Here is a 6,210-nt window from a genome sequence, read left to right as displayed (position 1 = left end):
ATGCGCCTCAGCCTGAACCCAGCATCCCTTGTGTTGGTTGTAACACACCTGCACTGGGGCATAATGCCCCGACTCCATCATATACCATTTCAGCCTGGGTCTAGTGTCCTCACCTCGCTGCCAGGCCCAGAGGCCCTGCGAGGATATTCAGGATCAGGGCGGTCCTGGTTGGACTGGCCTTTGTCTGCGCTGCCAGCGCTCACACTGGCTGGTACATTCCAATCCTCTGGCTGCAGCCTGAAGTGAGCTCATAGCCCTGCTCCAGCTGACACCAGGACAGGTTTGTTTTCAGGCTGGAGCCCATCACTTACTGTTCAGCAGCTGCTGGGGTGGGGTGGGGGGGGGGTGAGGATGTGCTCACTAGCCTGCCAGATGTGCCCTGACATGCCATCAGTCTCCGTATCCCACTAACAGCTGGGCAACCCTGCTCATTCTCCTGCCCTGAGTGGTGCCTCTCAACCGGCTTCACATAAACACATTCCTCAACCAAGGCTCGGGGCATGACTTGTCCCCGGGAACATAGGGACAACGTGAAGCACGTAGAAGGACAACAACTTGCCTTGCAGCCAGGCAGCATCAGAGCCAGAACTAGAATCCAGGACCCTGACTCCTAGCTCCCTGTTCTAAGCCCTAGACTCCACTTCCACCACATGTCAGAACTAGCAGCTTGGAAGCCTGACCCCTTGCTCCTGTGCTAACCAGTGGACAACCGCTCGTCTCTGGCGGAGTTGCAGGTACTTCCCCACAGGGAACAAGTCAGAAAACCCCCTCAGCACAAAAGGGGAAGCAGAGGAGAGCTAAAGGAAGGCTGCACTGGACGGCCTGATGTAAGTATTTACAGTGTGCAGTGCCTAGCCCAGTAGGGCTCTGGTCCATGACTAGAGCTCCTAGGCTGTACAGTAACCCAAATGACAGCGATGCTAAACCCAGCCGGTCTCCTTGACTTGCTCGATTGCTTCAGGGTTTCCTGTTAGCCAAGTCACTGAAAGACATTTCTGCACCGATCTTCTTCCACAGAGGAGCTCTGTATGGCCGGGCCTGAGCATGCAAAACTCTGAGTCAGACACCCCCAAAATCATGACAGTGACTTTAAAATCATGAGATTTTATCAAAACATGACACATTGGCGTCTTCTTCTTTGCCTTCTGATTTCTGAGCCTTCAGGGTCAAGTTTTTCTCTGCAAGCAGAAGGGTTAGAAACTTACTCATTTTTTAATGTGAGGACAAGGTGGATGAGGTAATATCTTTTATTGCACCAACTTGTGTGGGTGAAAGAGAAGATTTCAAGATCCACAGAGCTTCCAGACCTGAAGAAGAGCTCTGTACAAGCTTGAAAGCTTCTCTTTCACCAACAGAAGTGAGTCAATAGAAGATATTCCCTCACCCACCTTGTCTCTTTCATATCCTGGAACAACAGGTCTACAACACCACAGTGAATTTACTTCTTAATGAAAGCTGAGCTAATCCCATATTCACCTGACTCCAGGAGCTGGAGTTTTAAGGAAATCACCCAATATCGCATCAAATTGTGAGAGTTAGCAACACTGAGGAGCTGGCCCATGGGGTGAGCTTATGGAAAACATTCTTTCAAACAAGCTGTCAATGCCGGATTCTTTGCTACTTTGAGGGACGTGGGACTTATTTTTTTTTTAAAGTCCGAAGCAGGAAAACCCCCTAGCTCATTTTAAAACCCTTTTAAATGGACCCCTCTTCCCTTCCCAATTGCTGAGCCCATTTTCACCCACAGAAGCAAGGTGGTTCTGCTTCTCCTGCACATTCCAGACCAGCAGTTCTTCAAACTGTGGGTCGCGACCCTGTTTTAATGGGGTTGCCAGAACTGGTGTTAGACTTTCTGGGGCCGAAGCTGAAGCCTGAGCCCCACCACCCAGGGCTGACGCCACACCACAGGTTTTGCCGCCCCCCCCGCCCCGGTGCAGGGCAGTGGGGCTCAGACTTTGGGACCCCCTGCCCTAGGCAGCAGGGCCCCCCGAACTGGGGCATCAGGGCTCAGGCAGGCTCAGACTTCCATGCCCCCTTCTGGGGTCATGTCGTAATTTCTGTTGTCAGAAGGGGGTTGCATGCAAAGAAGTCTGAGAACCCCTGTTCCAGACAATCCCAATGCTAAGGAGCAACGGGGAAAGTCTTGGGGTTTCTTTGTGAAGACTTGGTTCATTTTGGAGGGGTCACGGGGAGGTCAGAGTTCACCCAAATGTTGCTGCCACCCCTTCTTTAACATCTGTGTGGGCCACCAAGACACTGGGCTCAGCTCTGCCCTCTGCAGGGTGCAGCGGTGGGCAGCAGCTGAGCCCTGGAGTCAGGGAATCAGCAAGGGAGGGCCATGGCCAGTTTGAAAAGGAGTCTCCCCTTTTCACGGCTCTCACCCCCATTTTGCACTGGAGTTCAGGGCTGCACCGTGCCGTGGTGAAGCAGGCCCCTGCCTTTAAAGAGGTGCTGTTGCAACTGATGGTGAAAACTGGGCCCATCAGCTCAGGTGGTGCCCGTCTATCCGACAACTTTTCACTTCCCACCCAGCCGAATCCGGGGTGAAAATCCTGCCTCCCAGAGCGCTCGGGGGAGAGAGGGTTTGAGGAAGGGATTGTGGGGGAGAGGGACAGCAAGGACAGAGGAGAGATGCAGAGAGGCTGCTGCAGAGGAGAAGCTCTTGGGCCAGGTTGGGAGCAGGGAGGTGAGTAGGACATACACAAACAATAACAAAGATTGGGGGGAGAGGGGGGAAGCAGCCTCTGCAGCCTCATGAAGCAGCTGTTGGGGGGGGGTAGCTGCACTGGGATTTCTGCTGCCAAGGAGCCCTCTCATAAGAGTCCCACCCCTCTTCACGGGGTGCTTAGCTGCACAGGGAGTTCCAGCCCCATGGGGCTGGGGGAGCCCTGCAGTCAGTGCTTAGCACAGTCCCTGCTGGGGATGGCCTGCATGGCCCAAGCTGGGACCCAAGACCTTAGTGAGCCAGGGGAAACCCTCTGCTGGGAGGCTGCTCCCTCTCTTAGGCCTGGCCTCACTGGTTTGGGCCAGACTGAGCTGGGCTCAGCTGGGAGCTGCTCTGTGCAAGGCGTCACCCAATCCAGCCCGCTGGGGAGTGGCCATCTCTGACCCCCGGCTGGGGCATTAACAGCAGGTGGCTGGAGATAAAGGCAGGGAGGTGCCTTGCTGAATCTCGGGGACACACCTACCAAAGCCCAGGTCACACAGCATATGCATGCCAGAAGCTGGCAAGGTTCTCAGGCCTGCCTCCCCAAGGCTGGATTAGCAGCCTTGCCCACTGCTGCAGCGGGCAAAGGGCCCAGCCTGAAGCCCAGAGCCAGACCGTGGGAAGATCTGGGGGATCGCTTTGTAGAGACTGGCCTGCTCTTACCAATGACGCATCAGAGTTGTAGACTCCTCGGGCTGCCCCTGCCCATGGTGGAAGCTCCCTGCAGCACTCTGGCACCTGGGAAGCTGCCCGGCCGGCTCTTATCTGGCTGCTCTGGACAAGCCTTGGTTCCAGCGAGCAGCACGGAGGGGTCGCCTCAGCCCCCAGCAGTCCGCCTACTACAGCTAGTGCAGGCGAGGGGCTTCCAGCCCCCAAGGAGCAGCCAGGCTGAATCGTAGCTCAGGCAGACGCCAGCTGGTCTCTGCGCAGGACAGCAGCAATTTGGTTACAGAGGGTCAGTACAGCCCCGTGCACCCCACACTCAGGCTTCACTTGGAGGGAGGCAAAACCCAGCCCCAACCTCTTCCCTTCTGCTAGTGGCTGGAGCAGAGTCCTGGGAGCCACGTGTAAGGGGCTCCATGCCAGTTTCTGGCACTGATCTGCTGCATGACCTGGGCCCAGTCATATTCCCTCTCTGGCTCCGTTTTCCTGCCTGGGGGATGGGTACCTGCCTCTCAGGCCAGGACTGGGGTTAACAAACATACCCTAGTGCTGTGCTTTGAGGCCACACGCCGTTACACTTAAAACACCCACAGCTGGAGCACCACCTTTGGACCAGATTCCCAGCAGGGCTGAGCACCCACAGCTCCGGCTCAGGGCCTTGAGGCTTACATGGGGCTCAGCCCCTCCAAGAACCAACTGTGAGGTTGGGCAACAGAAACGTGGCTGCTTCTGAAACTGGGCCTGAGTGCAGGAGCTCGGAGGTACAGGGCTGGGACAGGCCTACTCAAGGGCAGGATTCAAACCCTCTCCCCTTCCATAGGGCTGCATGAAGGCCGCAGAGCTGGGCATCCCTCTGCTTCACCCCCACCTCGCTGGCTGCAGGTCCCACTCTGGCTGAATGGACACAGTAGGACCCGGGCCAAGAGCCAGCATGCTAGGACAGTGCCCAGCCGGCAGCCCCTCTCTGCTGGGTGGATGGATGAGGGAAGGGGCTGGTGTGGCCTAGGAGACCGGGTTAACAGGGCTGGGCAATGCCCAACCAGTCAGCAATGAGCCCCCTGCAGTGCACTCCCGCTTCCCAGCGCAGCCAGGGGCTCAGGGACTCCTCAGCATCTGTGGAGTGGCTGTCTCTTGCCATGCAGCAGCAGCCGGGGGTGCAGGAAGGGCAGGGCGAGGCAGGCCCGCATAGCCCCACGGCCTTATAAATGTACCAGTCCCTGCACATCACCCCGCGCCCCTCACTCCCCCCAGGCCAACTGCCCATCCCTCTTGCTCCTGCCCCCAGACTCCCACCCCACCCCAAACCCTACTCCCCACCACCACTGAAGCAAGAACAGGCCTGCAGCATGCAGCCCCCCCAGCTGCCCTGCTCTGTGTGTTGGGCCTTAAAGGCCCCCCCATTACTGGGGAGGGAAGGTCTTACAGCTGCAAGTCAGGCGCGCCCCCCCCCCCCTTCTTCTCCAAATGCAGGGATCTCAGCTTCAGAAGTTTCCCAGCCAGTTGCCATGGCAACTCCTCACCCCATCCCTGGCCACTGTAGCCAATGGCAACGCTCGGGCCCAGGCTTCCCAGGCCTGATTTCTGGAGCTCTAAAAACAAAATCAAAAAGACCCCGAGTCAAGGATTTCCACCCCACCTCCCCAAACTCCTGGAAGGGCCTGTGCTCCCCACAACCTGCCCAGCGCCAGGGCCTCGGCCTCAGCAAGCAGCGATGACAGTGCATGCAAGGCAGAGCCCCGGCCCTGCACAGTGCGTGGGGAGGGCAGCTTGACCGTACAGCCCTGCTAAGATACCCAGGGCTGCCCTGCTTGGCTCCCGGCAGCCACACCAGGACAGGGGCGAGGGGGCAACACCCAGCTGGGCCAGGTCCTTGGGAGAGCTAGGCCTCCTGCCTAGTCTTAGCGAGCCTGGCCCCTCGTCTAGCCAATGCCCCTTGCTGCTGGAGATTCACCCCACGGGCATCTCCCGGGGGGAGGTGAGGGGAGTTCACTTGAGCTGAAAGAGGAACAGGGTTCTGGTTGCAGCTGCATCAGGCTGCTGCTGGGCCACAAGGGTCCCAGCAAGGATCCCCCACCCACCCAGCCCCTGATCTCCGAGAGCCAGGGGTGCAGGCTAGGCCGGCCTCCAGCAAGGGATGCAGAGGCAGCGCCCCCTCCTGGAGCCACAGCGATTGCCTGGCCCGGTTCTAATCCAGCCCTGCCCCGGTTCTAATCCAGCCCTGCCCCATGTCACCACGGAGGACGGACAGGGGGAAAGGCTGATTGCAGGCTGCTCCTTCCCCCATCCCTCCCATCCAGGATCTACTCTTCCCCTAGGATCAGGAGAGGCAGGATGGCACCCTAGGCTGCTGAGCAGCTACATGCCCCGCCACCAAGGGCTGCCCCACAAAGGGAGCCCAGGAGTAGCCCCCAGTGTGACTGTTTGAGCCCTAGGTACAGACACAGGCTGGCTGGCCCCTCCCAGCGGTATGACACTGCAGGGTTTAGCATGCTCTCACAACCAGGGCTAGCATGGGTGGCTCCTCAAGCCAGCAGTTACACCTCTAGTGCAGGGGGAGAGAGGGCCTCAGGGCTGAAGCATAGCTATGTGCAGGAGGCAGGGGGAAAACCCACGGCCATGCCCTGGCGTAGACAGCGCTACGCTGCTGGAAGAATCCTAGCTCCTGCCCCTTGGGGAGGTGGATTAGTTTACAGGGAAGGGAGAACCCCTCCAGGCCCCGTAGTGAACAGACACACTGAGTGGTATAGCAGTAGGGCTGCTGCATTTTCACTGTAGATGCACCCAGGGGTGAGTTTAGCACTAATGACCCCAGCTAGCTCTGGCAGCTGCATGGTACAGGC

This window comes from Lepidochelys olivacea (genome assembly GCF_965140295.1).
Source record: "Lepidochelys olivacea isolate rLepOli2 genome assembly, chromosome: 25".
NCBI lineage: Eukaryota > Metazoa > Chordata > Testudines > Cheloniidae > Lepidochelys > Lepidochelys olivacea.
Note: the sequence above shows the minus strand (reverse complement) of the source record.